Here is a 25,594-nt window from a genome sequence, read left to right as displayed (position 1 = left end):
TTCTTGGCACCCTTTATGGATGGAAACTGTTGCAGTTAGCTTTTCTCTGGTGACATAATGAATCCACTTTTACAAACAAAAGTTCACAGACCACCTTAGAGATAGCTAAATTGGAGCTTAACTTGGTTTTGTTTCTTGATTAGAAATATCATCAGAAAATAGAATAAATTATAAATAAAGTGACTTTGGGCAGGATTTTGCCGCTTTCCCTGGATTAAACTGCTTTATCAATTGACATTCTCTCTCTAATCTCATTTTAGCTGTTTCTGTCCTGACAGTTTCCCTCATCTGTTCCTGATACCTTTTTGAACTCATTTCCCCCACCTTTACTTGGAAAACTCTTGACACGGTCCCAAACAAATTCTATAACTCTTCCCTGTAAGGGAAAGGCCCAAGAAAACCTGAATGATCTTCCTCCTCTTTCTAAAAGATGTAGAGAAATCCAGCAGCTATAGGATCTAGCCATTAAACACTTTTCATATGAATTTCTTTTGAAAACCATTTTCATATCTGTTATTTTACAACCTCAGACTTTTCTCTTGAGTCTCCCCAATCTCTCACATTCAAAGCATTTAAATGATGATAAAAAATCCATTAAGTAAACCTGTTAGCATGACACCCTCCAGACTGAACACACAGTTTATGTTAATATAATGAGCCTTGAATAACTAATGAAATGAAAACAGCTAAGAAAAGTTACCACCCATATATTCCACAAATTCTGCCATGCATGCGTTTCCTTATCATTAGAGTAGTGGCTTTCAGGATGTGTTATAAAGTCAAAGGAATAAAAATGCACTCATATTCCTCAGAGGAAACATTTCCTCACCAGAAAAAAAACATAGTTCCTGTAGCTTGTAGGACTTCCATGACTTCATTTGCAAGAGCCTGTGGACACATGCTGTTTTATGTGCCTGTTACAACTGCATGACACTAACATATGTATTAGAGTGCGGATCACCAGAATTGTGCACCTTCCACAAGGATGTAGTTGTTTGCCCACCAGTGCCTGCAGCTGGGGGAACCTGAAAAATAGCAGCATTTCTGTTTAGTGATGTGTGCATGAATAAATGAGATGGCAATCACTAATTCTGAAATGGGTTTCTTGCTGCACAGAAAGGGAAAATAGTAAAGGGGTTTGGAAGTAGACTAAATGTGGTGGGTTGACCTTGGCTGGATGCCAGGTGCCACCAAGCCGCTCTATCACTCCCCTCCTCAGCAAGACACGTGGGGAGAAAATGAGATGGAAAAAAACCCACATGGGTCAAGATAAAGGAAGTTTAATAAAAAAACAAAAACAAAGGCCATGTGCAGAAGCAAAAAAAAAGAAAACAAAGATTTTTTTTTCTCTACTTCCCATCAACTGGTGATGTCCAGCCTCTTCCTGGGAAGCAGAGCTTTGGTAAGCATAGCAGTTGCTCTGGAAGACAAATGTTAGTAACAAATGCACCCCATTCCTCCTCCTTTCTCTTAGCTTTTATTGCTAAGCCGACATCATATGGTATGGAATATCCCTTTGGTCAATTTGGGTCAGCTGTCCTGGCCATATCCCCTCCCAAGATCTTGCCCACCCCCAGCCTACTTGTGAGGGGGGAAAAATGTTGGAGAGACAGCCTTGATGCTGCCTGAGCACTGCTCAACAGTAGCCAAAACACTGCCATGTTATCAACACCTTTCTAGCTACCAATACAAAGCACAGCACTATGAGGGCTGCTATGGGGAAGATTAACTCCATCTCCGCCAGACCCAATACACTAAACAAAGTGTTAACTCCTCTCTGAGAAGTAGGCATTGTCATATTGTTTGAAAGTGCTCAGCTGTATGGGTATTTCAATTCACTTATCTCTCTAAAAATATTTTCTTCTACAACCTGTCTGAAAAAAATTGTGATCTCTGGACAGTGCAATCAACAGAAAGGTACCTATTTTTTTGATGAGTCTGCCCAGCCCCTTAAAGCAACACCGCTTTTATATCTCTATAATGGCTTGCCACCCATGTATCAGATTAATGAGCCATATAATGTTGGGAAAGTAGTGTATCACTTCATAATCTGTATGAAAAAGTGAAAAGGAGGAGAAGACAATAACAGCATATTTGCAGAACTTATGGTGCAGGGCAATGCACTAGAAAATGAAAAAGAAACTACACCTAGCCAAAGATGTGGTGTAACTCATCTGAGTGGAATTTACTAGTTCTATCCATGAATAGCAAGTCATTGCAACATGTTACAGGCACCTAGTCATTATGTTTTGTCATTACATTATTTCCACAATGTGTTACACTAATAGGAGAAATAGGGTATTTTTCATATATTAGAGACTTGAAAATGTATAATCAGTTTCTCTATACTATTTCTTCTTCCTTATGGTAAAAAGAAAGAAAAGAAAGAAAAAAAAAGAAAAAAAAGAAAAGCAGTGTTTCCATAAACTGTTAGCCTCTCTGGTTTGAAGAGAAGAGAATAGGTGTTGTGCACAGCACAACAGTTCAGATCAACTTGATAGATTAGACATGCCATAAGGTTATCAAAAATGAAAACCAGAAAAGCAAACTCATTTCAAATCAAATGAGATATTGAGAAATCCCAGGAACCATGTCAACACTATATCTGGAAGACAAGGGGAGTAAGAAACAAAGCAATAGAATGCAATTGATGCAGTAATAAATAATTCTAGAAAGTAATGAGACAATGAGATATCTTTTTTACTTTAATCCTTTTAATAATGATAGAAGGGAAATGCATGGGCAGAAGAGGTGAGACTCACCAAACATTTTGCTATACATAGTGAGCTCTTCAAGTTTTCATTGCCTTGAACCTGAGATATCACTTGATCTCTTTTCTAACATTAGCTGTAATGAGACATGTCCATGTGTTGCATTCTAAATTAGCACCTTTTTTCTTCTTGCCTATCTTGGTTTTGCCTTTTAAAACAAAATCTACCTTAGTTGATCAAGACAGCATACCAGTCATCTATTCCTTGGTTATAACTGCAGAAGAAGTAAATGCCTCTTTTTTCTTCCTGGACACAAATATAATAGCTTTACCAATAAGACAGTGCAGTGTGGACTTACTGGAAATGCTAAAAAGTTTACATCTTTCTGGTTTAGACTGCTATTTTCCAACAACAAGTTTGTAAGAGGCTATTGCATTTTCTAGATTTGCTATGTTTTTACCTTTTTTCCCCCATGTATTTCTCTTATTTTCAAGGAAACAAGAGTTGACTTCAATAACATGAAAAATAAAAATGAGGATCTGCCCATTTAAACTCACTGTCTTTCATCTGAAAAATAATATATTTAATGAAACTTAATAGCACCTAAGTGACTGTGAAACAACATATTCTTCTTTAAGAAAAAAATGAAATTAAGTAGAACAGTGTCTGGCTTGAAGGACTGGGAATTAGGGTGGTTGTTAAAGTAATAGACTTATTTAATACTATCTCAGTACTGTTTTAGCTGGATATTTTCTTACCTCTGTCTTTTTTTTTAGTCTTAACTAAATAAGTTTAAACAATATTAACAATGATCACTTATTATGTAAATTGGTCAGTGTGTCCTTACTCAGGTCACCCAAACTACCAGAGTATTTCACTGTTCAAGGTGACAAGTGTATCCTAATGTCTTAACTGTCTGGGCGTTCCTATTCCTCAGTATCAACGAAACAGCAACTAGAAGTCCCATAGTGACACTGTCCACAGAGCCATTTCACTGCTATTTCAGTAAGAGACATGTCTTAATGATGCTGCAATGTGCCATTCATTTAGTGGCAATGTTTTCTAAAGAGCTATCTTAGAAGCTACTGTAACTGTGGCTCTCATATGAATGAAGAGGTTCATTGTAGTTTATATGTTCAGCATGGAGAAATGAGAGGATGGAGAGAAAGGAAACCATTCCTGGCACTATCACATTCTGCACATTTTGGTTCTTAAGTATTCACAGAGAAGTCTCTCATTATTGCATTTACAGTGACAGCCCTGTTTATTAACTTCTTAAGATTTATGTGTCTCTATCTTGAATGTATCTAACAGAGCTACACACCATTAGTTATTGTTGATAGCACAAAGGCTTTGTTTGCAAATAAGTTCAGTTAATTAGATTGATACAATAACTTTTACAAGGTTAATAAATGTCTTAACACAACAGTGTTTGACTACTTCCAAAACAAAAAGGTACATGTGCCTAAATTTACCCATGAAACAACGGTTTGTAAATTATACAGTTAAAGAAACTTGCATGTCAAGGGAGAAGGGAGAGGTTTTAAATTTTTTTTGAAAGTCTAAATTAAGTTGTTTTCATACTTCCATGTTATTCCCATGGAAGATGATTTCTAAACCCCAAACTGGCATAGCTCATAGGCTCTTAAGTTTAACAAATCACCACTCATTACAGGTTGCTTGCTTTCTTGAATATCCTGCAGATACATGACTAACTCATAGAAGTAGTCAACAGGGTTTCTCTCATGAAAAGAGCACTGCTAAAGCATGGTGACCTGCTCCTCCTGAAAGTTAGTCCAGTGTTGACTACTTTTGAGAATTTTAGCCACATCACTTAGAGAATTGTATTTTATATTTGTACAGTTAACAATTTATTTACTGAAAATACTGATGCTAGGGGTGATGTTAGGGGTGGCTGAACTGTTAAAAATTAATACTCTGTTAGGAAGAGCTCCTTATTTCTTTTCACAGTGTCCAAACTCTGCCTCCTTCATAGCATTAAGATACTATGCATGAAGTTCTTAGTCTTCGTATGGGTCATGTTCCAAGAATTCCCCCAACTCTGTGATAACTACACTTATCCAGACACTTTTTATTCCAAACTGCAGTATCCTGTCTAATATATGATTTATTCACCCATTTTATTACTAATTATTTCCAGAGCAGAATAGATAACAATGTTTGTATTAGATCTGTGCATACACAAACTAACTTCTGTCCAAAGCAGTAGCAGTGAAGTATTATAGTCATAATTATATACATATGTATAATTCTAAAGTACAGTAAAATCTTGAAAGAAAATAGTGGAAGAGAAAAGCTCTGCCAAAAGTCAACTATGTATAACTACTTTGCAAGTGGGACTATTTGAAATTTTTTGTGATATTAATTTTTGGTTTGGTTTGGTTTAATAAAAATTGTTTTTTCAATAAAATTCAAGATTTTAAGAGAAAATCCTGAGGTTTGATTTGATATTTGAAAACAAGAGGAAAGATCTGAAATATAGTAGTATTAAAACCAAGAACTTAACAGAGATGGTAATGACAAGTTTCTGGTTTGTGTTTTAGAGTGGTTGTCATAACATTATTTAACTTTTATGAAATGCCTCAAAACATTTAGACATTCACATACATAAAACCCACATCCTTCAGTGTGAAGAAATAAACATAACAGATTTTGTTACTGTTGTGTAACACGATCTGAAGCCCGTTGAGTTAAAGGAGAAATTGCTACTGGCTATGGACCAGATTCTTATATTTATTACTCTGAATGTTGGCTTGGTATTATTACTTGTAAAGGAGTCACTGTATAAAAGAACAAGAGATGCATTTTGACTGTAAAATTTCAATATCATTACAGATACTTAAAATTTTACAGGTGGATATGGAGTCAGACATTTGTTGTTATTCTATCTACAACAAAATGTGTTTATGGAGGATGAGTCAAAAGAAACAGACTGTATTCCTAAAAATGCCTGAAATCTGCCTGACATTAATAAGAATTTTGCCTGTGTTTGGAATACTTCACCATGTCCTTTCTTTGTATATTTTCCTTACGGATGACCATATAAATCAATACATAATACTGAAGCAAAATTACCACACAGTATGGATGCATGAGGTTCTACATTTTTATGCACAGACTCATATTATCTTGGATTATTGTCACTTAAAACATTAAAAAGTGAAAGGATAATTCACCTTGAAGGAAAAAGCATGCATCTTTTAACAAAGTGTTGTCTTGATTCAAAAAAAATTTAAAATTTGAATAATTCATTGCCCAGTGAATCTTAATAGCACTGAGCTGCACAATATACCGGAATGTCATTTTATTGTCTAAGTACAAGAATGTCATCATCTTCTATTCTTTCTCTTGTTCCTCTTTCTCCTTCTTTAATATACTTTAATTTTTTTCTTGTCAACTACAAAATGACTATGAGCAACATTTTCAGAAGATCATGAAGCACAGGAACTTGGAAATATTTGTACTGCCAGTAGATTAGGTGTTGAAATAATTTTGATGACCCAGATCAAAGTCCAACTAACTTTTATTGGCACTTAATGTCCAATGCCTTGTAGAAGATTTTGACTTTATCTAAGTTCAGTCATGCAAGCCCAATACATTTCTCATTACCCTACTCTGATTTTGATTGGTAATAAATTAAATTAATTTCCCTGAATCAAGGCTGTTTTGCCCGTGACGGTAATTGCTGAGTGATCTCCCTGTCCTTATCTCGACCCATGAGCCTTTTCATTATATTTTCTCTCCCCTGTCAAGCTGAGGAGGGAGAGTGATAGAGCAGCTTGGTGGGCGTTTGACATCCAGCCAAGGTCAACCCACCACAGCTATATAAACACAACTGAAGGAACAATGTCAGATGCACATGAACTCTTTCTCTCTTTCTTACTTTTGCTAGGTATAGGATTTTCACTGCTCTTTTCCAAACAGGGAATTGAGATGAAGTGACTGAACTATACTAATGAAAGAAATTTGTGAGAGAGATGATAGCTGAACAGAGGAGCAACTTCTTGACCAGTACCTTAATTGCACCAAGTGTTTTAAAAGGGTATCTTAAAATGAGTATTGTTGTCTGGAAATGAATTTTACATTTTTCATCTTTATCTAGATTTAAATAAAAAGACATTTTGAGTAACTCTTTTCCCCCTTACTATTATGACTGCAGTTAGTGTCTTCTGTGGACTATAATAAAAAAAATTAAGATGAATGTAGGAGTTTCTTTTAAAATGTATAACTTTGATGCATATTTCAAAGGAATAAAACTTGCTACTTTTATTTTCATGGATGATCATATTTCTCAATAATTCACTGATTTCAGTGGATCAGAAACAGACAGTTTTAAAAATTACTATATTAAGATAGTGTGAAAAGTTAATAGCAGAATACCTGAACAATTAATTTTTTTGTTACTACATAGAAATTTATGTGTGTATCACATGCTTGAAGTCTTATTATACAGTGATTAGGCCAAATATTTCTAACAGGAAAATTACAATATGATTAAAATGTTTTGTTGTGTTTCCTGGAGAAGTCTGTTATTTTACAACGAAACAACAACTGAAGAAGTAATGGGTTGAAGAAGTAAATGAGTTTAACATTCAAACTGGTCTCAGGACAATATTCTTCATTAACACTTGGTAAGGGCTTTTAATGTGAATAACTCATAGGAGATTTAACATTTATGCTCTTATATAGTCCTAGAGTTTCCTCCATTGACATTAATTAAAATGCCCCTAACTCAAAAAATGTTGGAGATTTAGTAAGAGAACAAAGTGGTGGCCAGATGAAGTTTTTTATATTCTTTGAACTTTTACCCCTAAGCATTTTGGAGCAGGATTCAAACAACAGTCCCACAGACTATTCCTGTTTCTGTTGGTTTAGGGGTAAATATATTGCATGAAATGTAAATTTTTTCTTTTAATCTAAAAAATAGTTAATAAATTGTATACCATGTGTCTGATGCACTGTATAAAAATCTTTGAATGAGTCCCAGTCACTTATACAATAATGTAGTATGCGGTTTAAACATCTATTAGAAACATAATCATTCATTTACACTCATTCTCACTTTCATTCCTCATATTATACATGTGTTTAGTAAAGTATTTATATTGGCATATCATTTTGTTTTGCTACAGTGGTGTTTGAATGAGAGTATTTTGGGGGAATTTGTAGGTAGGTATTTTTGAATAAGGAACACGGTGAGAAGTAAAATAAAAATTATAAATCTGCATTGATTTTGACAAATAAGATAGAGATGTTGTTATATCAGTGAGACATTCTTCATATATCTTTTCTTATTTTGCATGTTAGTGTTTGGGAGAGGGTCTTCATTTGAGGTAAACTCTAAACCTAAATGTTTAAGAAATAACAGACAAACCAAAGAAGTACACAAGTATTTCCCCAGTATCTGTCTTCAAGAGGAGAAAGGGGAATTAGACAAGAACTCATAAAACTCTTTTCAACTTCAGAGAATTTCCACCTATTCCTAGTCTTAATCTCTCTTTTGCTCCCATCCACTGCTCTCTATTGAAAATATAAGGCTCTGCAAGAGCAAGAAGTTCATAGGTACACACCAATTAAAAATTTTTATTGGACCTCTGCATGTTTCCAAGATCAGGTGCACAAATTCAGAAATTAAAAGGAGATTCTTTTGGTGAAAATGAACACTGTTCGGAAATAAAAGACGCTTAATGAAACCTCTTAGTGTTTTTTGAAGTGAAAACATGGTATTTTGGTTTGACAAATAAAATGTCTTTCTGAATGCTGTACTACCCATCAATGATTACAGTTCATTGCCTCTTTGCCTATGGTTGTGTTTGTATGAGTAAATAAAGCAGACTACAATCTGCTGTCTGACCCTGAGTTACAGCAGTTTGCTCCAGTTTGGCAAACTTTCTTCCCCTCATAAATAGCTTCATCTGCACTGTCCGTGAGGGTAAGTTCTTGACTCACAGTATCTGTGATCATACTTGACCATTGTCTAAGAGACTGTTACTGGGCATTGGCCAAAAGCATGGTGAGGAGCATACTCACACTTAAACATGCTAGAGGAGTGTACAACAGAATTTCACTTGAGCGTTAGTCCTACTTAGCTCATTAATTTAGGCTTATGGATCAGGCTGCCTGGCCTGACAAGTATCCTGCAACGTCTTGCAATGGGTAGGAAGAGAAGATGCAGTGATGTGTGGTGAGAGACGTAGACTTCTCAGACTGTCTGACACAAGAAGAAATAGGAAAAAAAATTAAGCTTGACAATTCAGTATTCATTTGGCTTATGCAGGAGCTGATGACATCTTTCATCACACTTTAAGACATACAGGAGTTTTCTATCTCCTATACTGGTTATTATAAAAATCATTTAACACAAATGATGGGTCTCTGTCATTTTAAGACTGCCAGTTCTTCTCTGGCATTCAGTTTAGGAGGACAAATGGATCTGGTACTGAAAGAGCAATTTAATAAAACCATTTTTTAAATATTCAGCTCTGATTTTGAAAGAGTAGTGTGACATATTAAAAGGACTTTGTTAGTAGCATCATTTATTTGTCTTACTCTTTGCCTTAAGCTGGGGAAGGCCCTGGAGAACATTGACCGCTTACGAGTATCACACTGGATAAAATGTACCAAATTATCAAGCATCATTTGTCTAAACCACAGAGTAAGTTAGTGTTAGGTGATCAAACAACATAATAGTGAATGAAAAACTTTAGGGTTTTATTAGTACGATCCTACCATGATTAGCAGCCTGAGCAATTTAGCCACAACTCTGCTGTCAGTGGTGGAGGGACCGTCCTGCAAACACCTGTATCACTGAAAGAGTCAGAAGTTTTCCACTGGCAGAATGTATTCCTCTCTATTTATCCTGATCAGACACACCAGCATGCAGAGGACAGTGAGGATGACCAGGCAAAACAAGAATGGCAAGCACCAAAATGTGCAGGCGTTTTATACTAAGACCTATGATAATATCCTTATTACCAGGAGAGTTTACAGCTCAGATCAAGGATGTAGCCTGGGTTCCTTGAAAAAAAGATAATAGTGTGACTGTCTGCTACCAAGGGAAATAACTCCTTATTGGCAAGAAAAGCATACACTAATGCAGCATTTGATTATGACTAAATAAGCACAAGAAAATCAAAACATAGCTCTTGCATAGGATCAGCAATCATCTATGTAAGTTAGGGGATAAAGTTGTTTGGCGCTGAAAGCTGCGTGAGGCTCCTGGGCCTGCAGGACCCCCAGCCAAGGGGCAGGGCAGGCTGTGGGGCACTGGGGGAGCCCCCATCTCACAGCCCTGGGTATCAGGCAACTCCCTGGGGATGGGCCAATACCAGGGTGCGATGTAGGCCCATAGGTGGGCCCAGCTCAGCAGGACCTATGGCTGGGCATGGCAGGGCTGTGGGGACAGTAGGACACCAACCCTACTGCGGCATCACTGGGGCAGGGGCTGACAGCCCCAGGGGGCTGACATGGGGTCCTGGGCCATGAGCAAGATGGGGGGACCCCCAGGGGTTGTGGGCAGAGACAGTCAGGGCTGATGGTGCCCTCAAGGCCCTGACACTACTTTCATGATAAATTACTCATCCATCACATTACATTTCTTAAACATGAGAAAAGACCTGAAGAGTTCATAATTGAGAGGAAAATTTCCCCCTTAAGGGAAACTTTTGATGATAGTACATCTAGGTAGTTAAAGATTTTTACAGAGAACAGCTAAAGGCATTTTTTTTGGAATAGAAATGAAAGAAAAATGTAACTTCAAATAATTTGGATTATTTATTTGTAACTATCAATAAAACGTGCTCCTTGTGGTTTGGAAGGTGCTCCTATTAGAAACAGTGAGAGCCCTATGCATGCATGATGTTTTGTGTAATTAGTAATTGAAATAGCAAGAGTGTGGTCTCAGCAGAAGGCTTGGAGAAAAGAGGTACCTAAACTTGATTTAGTTGAATCTCCTTCTAGATTCAGTGTCAGTACCTTACAGTAGAGCTCTGAAGCACCCTCTGAGAGGGCTAGTCTTTCCAATGACTATAGATTAGCTTCATAACTCAGCCCCTGACACTACATCTATGCTAATAAACTAAATAAGGCCAGGACAGAGGTGCAAGCACTGGCCAGTGATGATCCACACTGCTCTACTGTTAGCATTATCATTGGCATGGCTTTCACCTTTGCTAGCTAGCACACTCAGGACACAGCTAGGAGTTAGCACAGACCAGACTTATTTCCAAAAAGCAGACTGGAGGTGACCATCCTGCTACAGAGTCCAAAGCTGTTTAACACTGTCAGCATGGCCAGTCTGTGCAAGCTGGTCTCAATCAAAGAGACAGTGCCAGAACTGTGTATTTCACTGGAAAGTGGCCAAAGTGACCACTGGATTAATTTTCCATTAAATTTTAAGAATATGAATCAGGTTTCACTTAATGAAGTAAGGGAAGCCTTGCTCACAGCAGTAAAACATTGCCTTCAAGTCTTTCCAAAGCCTGGGCATGTTCAAAATACCCAGTCATGAAATAAAGGTTTCCCCCTGCCCCAGCACACTGCCTCATTATGTTTTGTACTGGGATGAAGGTGTACATTTTGTGCCCAAGTGACTGTATCTTTGCATCTGAGAGACAAGAAATAAGTTTTAAGTGAGCAATAAGCGCTTGCTAGAATAGCCTGTACTAATACAGTCTTAAAAATTAAAGTTTGTTCCTCAAAATGAAAGTTGCAAGTAGCCTCTGCAAGCAATTCTAATAGCACAGAAACATAGGTATCATGCAGTTTTTCTATCCCTATCCTATCCTGCTCTTTGTCTGTTTAGTTCTAATGTGTTTAGATTATTCATGGTATAATTAATGTATCTCAAATATTTGACATAGATTTAACAATGACAATTTTAGATTTAACTTTTAAAACCACTTTTTATCTCAAGCCCAGAGCAGATAAAAAAGTTGCATATAACGAGTCGTGTCATAAGAGATTTAAGCATCTGATCAGCTGAAGCAATATGCAGGGTTCAACCAAATGTATAGACTTATTAAGAGAGTTCCAAACAAATTAATCTCACCTAAATTTGGATTAATAGGCCTTAATATTAGGTGCTTAATAGTTCATTGCCTAAGCCAAAGATAGTAATTCTAAGCTTTCTTTATAGTTAATGGAGAGATATAGCCACCTTCAAATGATTCATGTTACCCTAAAATAGATGTCCAAGGAAAGACAAAGCATTCTCTAAAGGATTTTATTTGCTTCTACTAAGTATACAGGAAAGACAACATGATTTGCTTTGACTTGAACAACTAACTTTTAGACATGTAATATTAGGTCACAGATATACCAAAGAGTTCTAGGATATACTAGATTAAAATGTATTTTACACACCTGAAACTGGAGCTCTGAAAAGTAAGTAGGTTACTAATATCCATGCTTTAACCTGGGGACAGAATGAATGTTGAATCCAGATCTGAGTATCATTCCAATCCTTTCTCTGATTACTCTAAATGCTTCTCTATGTAAAAAAAAAAAAAAAAAAAAAAAAGTGCAGAACCCCATATCTTTAAAAAAAATTGAACAGTGCAATACCTATCCTAAAGGTGTGCATTTGGAACCTGTATAGAAAAGTAGACCTTTTCATTCAGTTTAATCCATGTACAAATTGCAAGAAAACTTTTATCAAGATTAGCGAATGTGAAGTCATTTGATAAGTCATCTGTGAAGGCCAAGGACTAATGCATAAACAGGTTCTTCAACATTTTGTCCAGAGACAAAACACCCACCACTGATTACTAGCCTTGCTTGTAAGCAAAATGTGAAGTATGAACTCTCCAACGATCCAACTACCATCTCAATTCTGCTTTCACTTAAATGAAAACTGCTCTTAGATGCTCAAGCTTGTTTTTCATTTGTATTAGGGTATATTCCTATCCTGCTGCCTTAAATATTTTAGCATTCCCTTTATCAGGAGAACTTAAAAATTCAGTGGCTGCTTTAGGCAAGCCAAATAAAATCAACACCATAATTACTGAATTATAATTGCACCAGTCTTAAAAGTTGTCGTCTTTAACTGAAAACTAATAAAAGAAGCCCAGTGCCAAACAGCAAAGTCACTGTCTCGTGTTAAGGTGTTGCGTGGGCTGGGGGCTCCCTGGGGGCTGGGAGTCTGGGGTGGGGGGCTGTCACAGCCCATCCCACTGCCTCAGCCAGGAGCAGGGGAGCCAGGGGGGCACGGGGGTCAACACCAGCCCTGAGCATTGGGCACCTCCATGGCTGAACAGGGCAGGGCTGTGGGGAGCTGCAGGCTGGCATAGCTGGGGCAGGGACAGATGGCCCCAGTGGGCTGAAAAGGGGTCGTGGGCTAGGGGCAGCTTGGGGGAGCCCCGGGAAAGGCTGGGCAGGGGAAGCAATGCCTTTCGTTACCCTCAGGCCCCTGACATCTTGTACTTCATGGAGAACTGCAAGAGAACTAAGAAATCACTGACGTTTCTAGCAACCCCGTTCTACCAGGATGCAGGTGGACAGAGTACTCTCTATCTGGAGATGACAATAGGAAACTTTTATTTACAAAGGGAAAAAAAGAACAAGCGGGAAAAGACAAAAGGTTTTTAAAAATACAAAGCATACCTCATAAACAGAATTTCATCTTCTGTCTCAAAATTGACTTTGTGAAAACAGTCCGTTGCTTGGGCCTGTTATTTGTGTATAGTCGAACTTGTCAACAGGGACGTCTTATAAACAGAAATTAATTTTAAGCAGACAGAAACAATACAGACCTGGGAGAGTGCACTGCATAATTTTCTGGCTTGAACATAATCAATACAACGATTAACTAGAAGTTCCAGTTGCAAGACTATTTTTCAGTTCCACTATTTTTAGTGTTTTGCTTTCAGTTACATTTATGCAACCTGACTGAAAGTAATGGAGTTGCACAGGTGAATCTGAAGGCAATACTTGACCTGCAAAAATCTTTATTATTGGTGATCCATGAGTCAGATAGAAGACAAATAAGCTTCCAAATCCCAGCCCTAATTTAAAGGGCTGGCAGTCAGAAAAGCATTTCAATTGTAAACTGAATGAATTTGATTGAGAAATTATGGGGGGAAAAAACCCATTGAATGTGACAATACTATTTTTGTAGACAGTTTTCAGAATAGCCTTGCACTTTAAGAATTAATCACATCCTGCTGCTTATTCCGTACTTGAAGGCAAAATGTTCCATTTTGATATTACAATTGGTTGCCATAGAAATGATAATCAGGTCAAAAAAAAAAAAAAAAGGATTATGATTTCAGGTAAGGCACAAGCTGCAGGAACCCTTGACAAACAAAGAGCTTTCTTCCTTGTAAGTATCATGGTAAAGATGTAAAGAACAGAAATGTTATTAATAGTTTTACATACACACAGGCATATACATAAATGAAGTTAAATAGCATATTTTTCATTTTAGAAAACACAGCTCCATTTAGTTGCAAAGAAAGAGTGACGGGGTAGCACATTGCTATTTAAAACCCTAACTATGCAAAACCAAATTATAGAGTAAGTCTTAAAAGTTAGCACACACGCAAAAAAACCCCAACTAACCCAACCACAAACACTCTCCCCAAACAAACAAAAGAACCCCCCAAAAAACCCCAAACAAAACCCCACAAATCTCTATATAACTTTATCAAATGAGACCTACAAGTTATTAGGAATGTTTTTTTCTATTCTTCATATCTTTGCCTTAAAAATAAAATTTTTCACATTTTCAAATAAGATTTTTCACATAATTCAATATTACTGGCTTTTGCTAAGTGTTAGGAAGAACCTGGCATGTATCAGAATTATTTATACGCTCAAAAGAAAAAAAAAGTCATACTTATAAAAAGCACTTTTAACTACTGCTGTACTTACACCACTGATTTTTATTTGGGTGCCCCACCAGGACAATGCAGCCAGCCTATGGCATGCAGTTATTTGGCTTCTCAGGATCTGACTGAAAGCTACCTTAATTTTTCCTGCCTTTTCTAATCAGTCCAGATCCCCTTCCCCATCTACAGGTATATATCTGGTCACATAATAAAGGAGAGGAAAAGGACACCTGGAAAAAAAGTGAGCTGGTACTGTTACACTGCTGTTAGAAAAATGAATCTAACCCACAGCCTGTTTCTGAGGGTACTTTGGGAAATAAATTATATAGGTAAAGGCTATTGGAATTGTTCTTATAGCAGAGAAGTTCTCAACCACCTTTTTTCTAGAGTCAACTCAAGAACAGACACAAATTTACTTAGGTGTCTGTGCGGCATGTATGTCCCTTTAGTCATGTTGCAAATTGCTAAATTAATTGTACTAGATACGGTCAGTAGTTACAATAGTGTGACGAAGGAATGTTCAAGTAGTTTCCCTTTGTGAGTGGAGGCTATCTCATTGCAATGAGTGGACACCAAGTTCCCAGTCAACAGAGTCATCTTAAATTACAAAACCAAAATACATGTGCTGCTAGTATGGCTTTTAAACATTTTCATTCTATGAACTTACACTGTAACTGAAAGAAATTGAATTGATAATAAATTCCAAACTGAAAGCATTGTATATATTAACACAGTTTGTTGCATCAAGAGAGGCTTTGGAAGGTACCCAATTTATCATTATAAGTCCGGTCGCGTTCAGTGCACTGGACTATCACGATTACAGATTCACAAATAACGTAGGCACCTTTCGTCTAGTCGTGCTGCATGAACTATCACGGCCACACTTAAAGCGTCTGGTCGCATTCAATGACCACTATCACAGCTAGACCAATAAATCAAAGCAATTTATTAAAGCAACAGACACACAGGTTCTTTGGATTACCAGTGATAAATTCACTGACTGCAAGGCACCTACGATTGCCAAAGGTTAGAATAACACAGATGCATCAAAAGACATAAAGTGACTCTATAGAGGTTTCTAAGTTTCCTGGGGAGGCACTTGGTATAATCAAGTGTTAGATTCTTACCCAAAGGCGTCCCGATGGGGGAGGGGAAAGAGAGGCTCAGCCCGTCGACTGATCCCAGAGGTCAGAGTGGTATGCGATGGTATCTTCCATAACATCCCCTCTCTCTTAGGCTAATTTATACTAATTTTTACCTTTCAGGTGGAGCTTGAGTGACTCTAGTCATACATACTTTGTTATGATTGGTATAAAACTTTCTCGCTTCGCTTTAAAGGTATAGGCTAGGAAAAATTCAGAGTGCAGGCTCAGTGAGGAGTGGTCTCACCTTGGAGGCGGATAGGGTTTGGGCTGGAGGTGTCTTTTGGTATTATAATGATATTATAATGAGCAGAGTTTACCAAAAGGTCAGCATCTTGTCAACATCATGACAGTTTGTTGACTCAGGGTACCACTTAGGCAGCTTATCAGTGCCACGGTGCCCCTCTGAGTTCCCTTATCGCAGGGCTTGGCTGTGGTGTCTCCACACCACTCCACCCCCTGGGCAGTTCCTCTTAGAACCAGCACACCAGGCTCCCCTGGGTTGTGACATCCAAGATTACAGGCTTGGGGAACTTCCTGTGGAATCAATTCCAGCTGCATACCACCCGGATTGCTTCTTCAATGCTGTGCCTTTCTTGAAATCGTAAATCTAAGTCTATTGTCCAAGTCACCTCCAGCAATTACTCCACACAGTTACAAATAAAAAATATAAGTAACCCTGCTAAAAATAGCATGAGATAATATCCTCACTCAATTATGTAAACCATTCAAATATATAAACCAATAAATTGCCTAGGAAATGATGATACAATACCTAGAAAGTTTTTCTAAAAACAAGCATGAGGCAATGATTTGAAAAACCTTCTATTTTGCACTTTTTAAGAGTTTTGCCCTCACTTTTCTAATCTTTTATTGAGGAATCCTTTAAAGCACTTATTTTGAGGGGCTGGAAGAATAAGAAGACAACAATGTTCCTTTTTTTTGTCAAGAATGTTCAGGGTTTTCTTAATTTGTTCTTTCTCTTGAAAGGGAGTGTCCTTTTGGCATATGGTTAGAAACAAGAAAGCTGCAGAAAACCCATGGAAAATGGACAGAACCATATTCCTTCTGAAATGCTATAGAATACTCTTGTACAGAAAAGAAGTTGGAATTTTCCTTTCCTTCTTTTCATTTCCTAAACAAGTTCTCATTGTTTTAACTGAATGGTTTCAGAGTTGCTACAGTGCCTGATAGGAAAAGCTATGATGCTGCAATAAAGATGTACCTAAAATGGGTGTTCATGGACTTCTCATTTTAAAGTTTGCTGTCACAGCACCAGTAAAGTATGACTCAGCTTTTGCTAATCAAGACACTAATACATGCAGTATGGGAATAAACATGATGAGTTAGAGATCTGTGTGCTGTTGCAGGATTACGATCTTGTTGGGATCACAGAGACATGGTGGGATGTCTGCTAGGACTGGAGTGTTGCAATGGATGAACACAGGCTCTTTAGGAAACACAGGATGGGAAAATAAGGAGGGGGAGTTGCCCTTTATGTGAGAGAGCAGCTGGAGTGCATGGAGCTCTGGCTAGGGATGGATAAGAAGCACACTGAGAGCTTATAGGTTACGTTTAAAAAGAGGAAAGGTATGGGTGACATTATAGTGGGTGTCTGTTATAGGCCACCTGGCCAGGAAGAACAAGCAGATCAGGTCCTCTACAGGCAGATAGGAGCGACCTCACTTTTGCAGGCCCTCAGGGGGCACTTCAGCCACCCTGATATCTGCTGGAGGGACAACACAGCAAGACATAAGAAATCCAGGAGGTTCCTGGAGTCCATTGATGATAACTTCCTCCTCCTCCAAGTGATAGAGGAGACAATGAGGAGAGGTGCACTGCTGGGCCTTGTACTCACCAACAATGAGGGGCTCATTGGGGATATGAAGGTCAAAGGCAGCCTTGGCTGCAGTGAGCATGAGAAGGTGGAGTTCAGGATCCTGAGGGCAGGGCGGAGGGCAAAAAGTGCCTGGGGGCACGGCACCCTAGTGTGTGTGCGATGGTCAGCATTCAACCAAGGTGTGCGCATGCCTACAGGCACAGTAGAGCATAAAATGTGCAAAAATGAGGAACTAAAAGACAGTAATCACCATGTTAACAGCTCCATCTTCGGGGTGGGGGGGGGGGTGGGGGCACAGAGTGTACCTGTCACAAACTGGATAACAAAATCAGGTTTATGCAGTTTATATGGATAAAACAGGGCTTGAAAATCACTGTGTACCCAGTACCTAAGTCAAGCAGAAAACAGATATGAAATATGACTCCATAAATTATTTCTTCTCTTGAGAGAATTATGGATTTTCTTGAGGCTTTCTATGTCTTCACATAGACTGGAAGAGCCATAAAAAAATAGGAATAGTCTAGAGAGAGCTATGGGAATCAGGACCTTCACTCATCCTTTGCAAACTCTCTAAACTTGAGGGTGATATCCTTCCATCTGTCTTTTTTCCTTGTCCTGTGAGGTATGTTTCGTATGGGTGAAAGCGAAATGTATTTCCACCCAGTCTTACCTAGCCTAATGAAGAGGGTATTTCCATATGTGAGGTTGGTCCCTCAAATCTTTCAAATGAGGTATGTAGTTCCTTCTCCAATATCCAGTATAATAATGCTCATTGTTGATAGTTTTTGGTATACATTTCTTTCCATTACTTATTCTGTTCAGTGTTCTGACAATTCTTGTTTCACCTTTTTATTATCCTCCTTGAAATAATCTCCCTGTATTTGACTATTAAAATGATTTCTTCCCTGAGCTACTACCATTTTCTTTGTAGTTTCCTAAGATGACAATGGCAAGCATCTGCAAAGCATATTTGTGATGTTTCCATTTTTCACTCCTATTTTCACACTCTCATTAGAGGCTAATATTGAAAGTTGTGTTACTGCTGTATTCATTTGCCAAACCTATAATTTGTGGATGTTAGGCAGTAGTCATATTTTCACTAGTAATTTTGCAGCTGATATCAGAAAGCTAAACATGTCAAAGAATGGATTCTTTATAAGTGTTGTGGTTTAATCCCAGCCAGCAACTAAGCACCACACAGCTGCTTCCTCACTCCCCCTGCCCTGGTGGGATGGGGGAGAGAATCGGAAGAGTAAGAGTGAGAAAACTCCTGGGTTGAGAGAAGAACAGTTTAGTAATTGAAATAAAATAAAGTAAAATAATAGTAGTAGTAGTAATAATAATAATAATAATAATAATAATATACAAAGTAAGTGGTGCACAATGCAATTGCTCACCACCCACCGACTGATACTCAGCCAATTCCTGAGCAGTGATTGCTGCCCCCCAGCCAACTCCCCCCCCCCCCAGTTTATATACTGAGCATGACATCATATGGTATGGAATAGCCCTTTGGTCAGTTTGGATCAACTATTCTGGCTGTGCCCCCTCCCAGCTTCTCCTGTACCTGGCAGAGCATGGGAAGCTGAAAAGTCCTTGACTAGCATAAGCAGTACTTAGCAACAACTAAAACATCCGTGTGTTATCAACATTCTTCTCCTACTAAATCCAAACCACAGCACTATGCCAGCTACTAGGAAGAAAATTAACTCTATCCCAGCCGAAACCAGGACAATAAGGGAAGGGAAGAAAAGAAATCAATTGTCCTCTGAGTTAGTGAATAACAAACTACACTGTGTAAAAATGTCTCTTTATTGGCTGTCAGAGTTAGGGATGGTGATTAGCTCCATAAATTCAGAAAAAACTAAATGTTGCTGATGGATACAAGTTATTGCACAAGTATGGTAGCCAGACAGTCTCCTAAAACAGCATATTAGATGTGTAGGATATGTTCAGACATCATTTAGTGGTGGAGCTTTCCTTCAGTGAGTAACTAAAATCAGCATAAATTAGGCAAAGAACTTCACTCTAGAATTTTTTTTTTCCTTTTTTAAGTGGCATGCATGAAGTGTGTTTACTAATGAAGTGAAAACTGATGTCAGATGGATAAGGAGCACCACTGGTGTCCTTAAGAATATTTCAGGACAGTTAACATTTTAAATCTGTGAAAGTCAGAAATAAATTTGAGATCTAATTTTCTTGCCTGAAAGAAGAATTATTCTATTTCATCCATGATCACAAGAGACATCTCCAAAAAACATGTTAAGGAAACCTGGATTTTGCTAAAGCTGCATTAATTTTATGAATAGTGTATTTCTTCTTTTCCCCTATTACAAAACTGTTTGCAAGACTGTATTCATATTTCATTGTCCAACATGTTAAACTGAGTAGAAGACCTGAGATGAGTCAGATTATTAAATTTGTACAGATGCACTGTCTGCTCTGTACATACGAGTTGAAACTGAACAGGCAGAACAGATATTTTTATTTTCAGTTTATAAAGGTTACAGTACAGCAGACTAATTCTTAGGGTTAATGGCTTAATGGTCCTCAGAAGCAATTTGGGTTAAATAGATGGTCATTAATTGGGAAAAAATGTCCATCTTGTTTGTTGATCTTTACATGTCTTAAATCTATGACCTGGGTCAGACTTCCATCAATCTTCTTCATGACATGGTACACAACTGTCACATTTAAAGATATGAAATATTCTTTTAAACACTTATCTCAATAAACTTTTTCTTTCAGTCATCAAAAGCCTCCTTGCTTAAAACAGGTGATGATAAACAAGAAAAAGGTAATCTCCCATTTGATATTCCAAGCTAGGAATAGAACAGTGAATAAACTCGGCCTTGACAAAACTTTAAGTAGATAAACAGTTTTTACTTGAGTCTACTTTCAAGAAAATTGGTGCTTATAAATCCTTGTAGAATACTGACTTCTCAAAACTGCAGTGAAATATTAAATGTTTAAGAGTCTAGAAATGTGTATAACTTACTAGCTATGTTAGATGATGTAAGACACAGGGATATGACAAAATGTATCTCTGCCACATTAAGAATAACTTCATTTGTTACAATGATGTTTGTTCTTTATTGATGGTCATCACTAAAATAACTAAACCTTGTGCTGTTATTTGAAGTCCATTTAAGCAAGAACTACCAGTTAAAGTTCTTTTCCATTTATCTTGGCTTTTTACTTTCATTTCCCCCATTTTTATTGTGACAGCACAAGCATTTGACCTAACACAGACAAGACATCCACCTGAAAAGAACTTAGAAAAAGAACCCTCTCAGACAAATCAATGTCCCTACTTAATTCACCATTGAGCTGCAAAGAGCTCTGTGGAAGGCTATATAAGTGGAGGAAAGAGTTGGAAGAGAGAATTCAATCTTTGGCAGCAGTGTTATCTTTCATATATGTCAAACTAATACATCCTTACCAAGTCAGTCCCAGTTTTCCGTTTGATCTACATAAATTTCCTTTCACCTATTGATTAAACTTACAGCTAGATTTTTGCCTGGCAGCTGAATGATGTCCAGCTGAATGAATTTTGTTGGAGCTGTGTTGATTTAAGTAAAATTCACAGATTAAGAAGATTCACAGAATGCAATTTTTTTCCATGTTTTCCACCTGAAAAATGTAGGCCCAGATTTTAATGAGATTTGTTTTGTTTTGCTTTGTGATGGCATTTTTTTTTTTCTGTTTTATTTGCCTGCCAAAGTGTCCTCTGTCCAACAGTCATCAGAATCTCTACTGTAATACTCCTAGGCAAACTCTCACACTTTGTAGGAAGGAATTAAATCACTCAGAAAATAGAGATGACTTCAACACATAATTTGATATAGAGCAATTTATCTGCTCTTAAATTCTTTGCCATACTCTAAAAATTGCTGTTTAAAGTCCCAAACATTCTACACTAAATCTGTAGGGCTTCTATGAGGGCTGTGTCTGTATATATAATCTATGAAACATTAAAGTTTTCTACCTAAACTTTTACATTTTAAACATGTACTTATAAGAATGATTTTAACACACTATAATTTGCCTTTCATTTTGAACTACAAATTGAACCTTTTGTATTACTGTTCTGTATCCGAACATGACGTTCTGTTGGCCTCTATTAGTTTTGATGGGTTACCATGGAAACTGGAAAGTGAAGGAGAATACGTTTGTATGCCTAACTACAGTGAGTTACATCCTTTTCCACATTTCTGTGAAAGAAATCAGTGACTGAACTTAGAGAGAAAAACTTATTTTTAGAGATAAGCCACAGTACAATGTATATTCTTTGCAAGATGGGAGATATTAATGATTTATGCTGGATTTACATTTAAGGCTTCTGCTTATACTAAGAGCATGAATGTCACTGACAATAGGAGTTCAATCAGTCTGAAATCTTTATCAACCTACCTACCCAGCCCAAATGGGACTTGAGAGTGAAAGGTGAACCTACCAAATTATGCTGTATGGCGAGACATCAGAAAACAACTGCTGGTTCTGAACAGAACCAAAAATTCATCTCCTGAAGCCTATCAAAATGCCCTCACCTTACAGTGACTTCTTGCCCTGATCAATGTGGGTTAAAATTAAAATAGTGATGAAAGGGTTGATGTTGATACAAAAATTCGCAGATACTATTCCTCAAAGTCCGAACCTCTCCATAGGAGGAAACGGAGTATTCAGAAAGTTCCCGAAATAAAACACAATAGCAACAAAGTTACTATTAAGCAGGCATCCTCTACTATAGCGCTGGGCAGCACAATATATATATGGCTGTGATCAATGGAGTGAAAACAACCACCCATAAAAGGGCACTTAAATCCTGCAATATGTGCAAATTTAACCGAGGAGCTGAGTTTTTTGGTGTTGGCCATTGACTTTGGTTTCCATCTTCCACTAGGTTGCTATCGCACTGGGAATTCAGACCTCCCAAGAAAACACAGCCAGTGGCTTCCCATTCTTCCTTGACTCACGTGGAGGGAAACAGAGAGAAACAGTAGTGTTAAGCAGTATAGCAGGAGCATATATACACTTTTTTCTGATGGAAGTGCTACACTTTCATATGCTTCATTATGTGATCTGACAACAGAAGCATGCAAGGTTTGTGCCACTGACATGAGAACCATGCACCTTCTATGTGTACCACACAGATGGGAAAGGAATCTCTTATCTTAAAAAGCCCATGTTTAAAATGAAGTTAAGTCCTTATAATTGCTTTTTCCTTAGATGGATTCCTATATCATGTGATGACTTTCGCAGATTCTTTTCTGACATCTTAAACACTCAGTCTTGTTTTGGGACTAAAAGTTCTTGAGAAATTCTTCATTCCTTCAGAAGCAAAGCATCCAGAAACAGGCACTGAAATTATCTGTGTGAAATATCTAGGTCTTGTTAGGTGCATATATACGTGTTTATGAGTTAAGGTTTGACTGGCGATCTGCAGTATAATTAAGATTTACAGTTCTTAATCAAGCCTTGAGTGGTGGAGCTTCACCAAATCAAAGAAGCTCTGACTGTATTAAGATCACCACTAAAAACTTCCACTATCTTTAACAGTCAGGACTGTTTATACATAAGTATAAAAACTGATCTTCAAAGTGTTTATCAGAGATATGCTTGTCATTCAATTATGTGCAATGTTTAATTACTTTTAAATTACTGTGCTAGCAGGATAAAGTTTTAATATTCATGGTGAGAGTGTGGGTTGATATTTGCAATGAAACAAAAAGAAAATGAATAATCTCTATTTACCTCAGTTATATTCTGCAGGGGAAATTATGCTAGACTGAGTATGAACAAGTTTCAGTCCAACAGAAGATAAACTAAGATACTAAAGAAATACCCTATAAAAAAAAGAAATTTACTGCTTTGGCACATATTAAAGTGACAAGAACCTTGAAGTTATATTTAACAATAAAAGTAGTCTGCATATTACCATTGGTTATATGTATTATCTACCCATGCTTTCGCATAGGGAGCATGCATCTGTAAGAAACATTTTAACTTAAAATGATGTAAAGTGGTCCCCATGCAAACAGAAACATTGAAAAAAGAAAAAAAAAAAAGATTAAGCTATTGAAAACTGTCCATGTACTGAATTTCAAGATGACAAAGTATATAAAAAATATCATTATGCAAAGATAGCAGTTGTGCAAGATTGAATCTAGTGTCCAGTACAGTTACTGTTGTTATCTTCAGCTTTCACATAAAGACAAAAATCTTACAATTCTCAGTTATTCAGGTAAATTACTTTGATATTCAAACATACCTTTTGGAGAACTTTTTTTCCCTCCATTTGTAATGGCAAACAATTTTTCCCAATTCATATGAATCACTCTAACATCACTGAGCTGATGTCAATTTCCATTACCAAGGAACAGTACAGAAGCACTGAGACCATTCTGAGATTATACAACGGCTGTATTGCTGTCCACCATACTGATCGGGAGACAATAATATTCTGATTAGATGGTATTTGTCTGTAGAAATTTCTTGCAGTTTCAGTGTTTCTGAAGCACCGAACTGAAACATTCCTGAATAAAAATAATAGTTTGAAAAGATTTTTAATGAAGAACAGAATCTTATCAATCCATAAAATTCATGCTGGAAATAACTAGTATGTTACATTACATAAGTTCTCATTACAGTATTCTGAAAAAAGAATTGAAGATTTTCAGTGAAAGAAAGTTCCACTCATAGGTATCATCTTTCCTATTGCAATTTGAGCTTTCTTGCAGATGGACATAGAAGCTATTCCATTTTTTGCAAAGATATATATGGTACTGCATCCACTAAGGATCTCCTGTCTCTTTGGTAATACCATAACAATCATTCTAAGAGGCAATATGAGTACTTCAAATTGCAGGTTTCCAGTAGTGACAGTAAAAAGTCACATTCAGGCAATTTGGTCTTAAAAGAGGTCATATTTAGCTGCTTTCAAGTGTGATGTTTTAAATAGATTGTAATGTGCAATGTAGACATTATAGAGACTGAAAAAATCTTCAGTTCAGATGGCATTATTTTAGCTTAACTGTCCTGGTTTCGGCTGGGATAGAGTTAATTTTCTTCCTAGTAGCAGGCATAGTGCTGTGATTTGGATTTAGTAGGAGAAGAATGTTGATAACACACTGATGTTTTTTAGTTGTTGCTGAGTACTGGTTATGCTAGTCAAGGACTTTTCAGCTTCCCATGCTCTGCCAGGTGCACAAGAAACTGGGAGGGGGCACAACCAGAAGAGTTGATCCAAACTGACCAAAGGGCTATTCCATACCATATGGACATCATGCTCAGTATATAAACTGGGGGGGGGGGGGGGGGGCGGGGCGTGGCCGGGGAGGCAGCAATCGCTGCTCAGCGAACTGTCTGGGTATCGGTTGGCGGGTGTGGTGAGCGATTGCATAGTGCATCAACTATGCTTTGTATATTATTATTGTTATTAATCATATTATATGTTATTATTATCATTACTATTTTACCTTTATTCAATTATTATAAACTGTTCTTATCTCAACCCAGGAGTGTTTCTCACTCTTACTCCTCCGGATTCTCTCCCCCATCCCATCGGGGTAGGGGGATGTGAGCGAGCGGCTGCGTGGTGCTTAGTTGCTGGCTGGGGGCTATACCACGACACTTAACCTTTATTTCATAGAGAGTGTTTTGTCATTTATTGCACAATGCAGTCAACGGGGTAGGCAGTTAAATTTAAATAGGAAAAAAGTAAAAAACCTATCTACAGTATTTTTTTCAGTATGGTTACACAGTAATTTAATTATTAAGATATCTGCCTTTTATCCCATTCTGCTCCAAGACTTTGTATTTAAAATACTTTATCCTTTAGGGTTCAATAATCCATTAGTAAGAACTGATGGACACAATATTCACTGTGCTTGTATTCTTTTATAGAGGAAGCAGGTACTAGTAGACACATTCACTTTTTTTTTGAGAATTGCAACATCAAAGCTTACAAACAGATGCTGTTTTTTAAAAATTCACTAGCAGGATTTAAAGTAGTACTACATTTAGGTTGATAGTAATATTACAAAAATATGA

The sequence above is a fragment of the Pelecanus crispus genome, chromosome 3 (assembly GCF_030463565.1).
Source record: "Pelecanus crispus isolate bPelCri1 chromosome 3, bPelCri1.pri, whole genome shotgun sequence".
Classification (NCBI taxonomy): domain Eukaryota; kingdom Metazoa; phylum Chordata; class Aves; order Pelecaniformes; family Pelecanidae; genus Pelecanus; species Pelecanus crispus.
Note: the sequence above shows the minus strand (reverse complement) of the source record.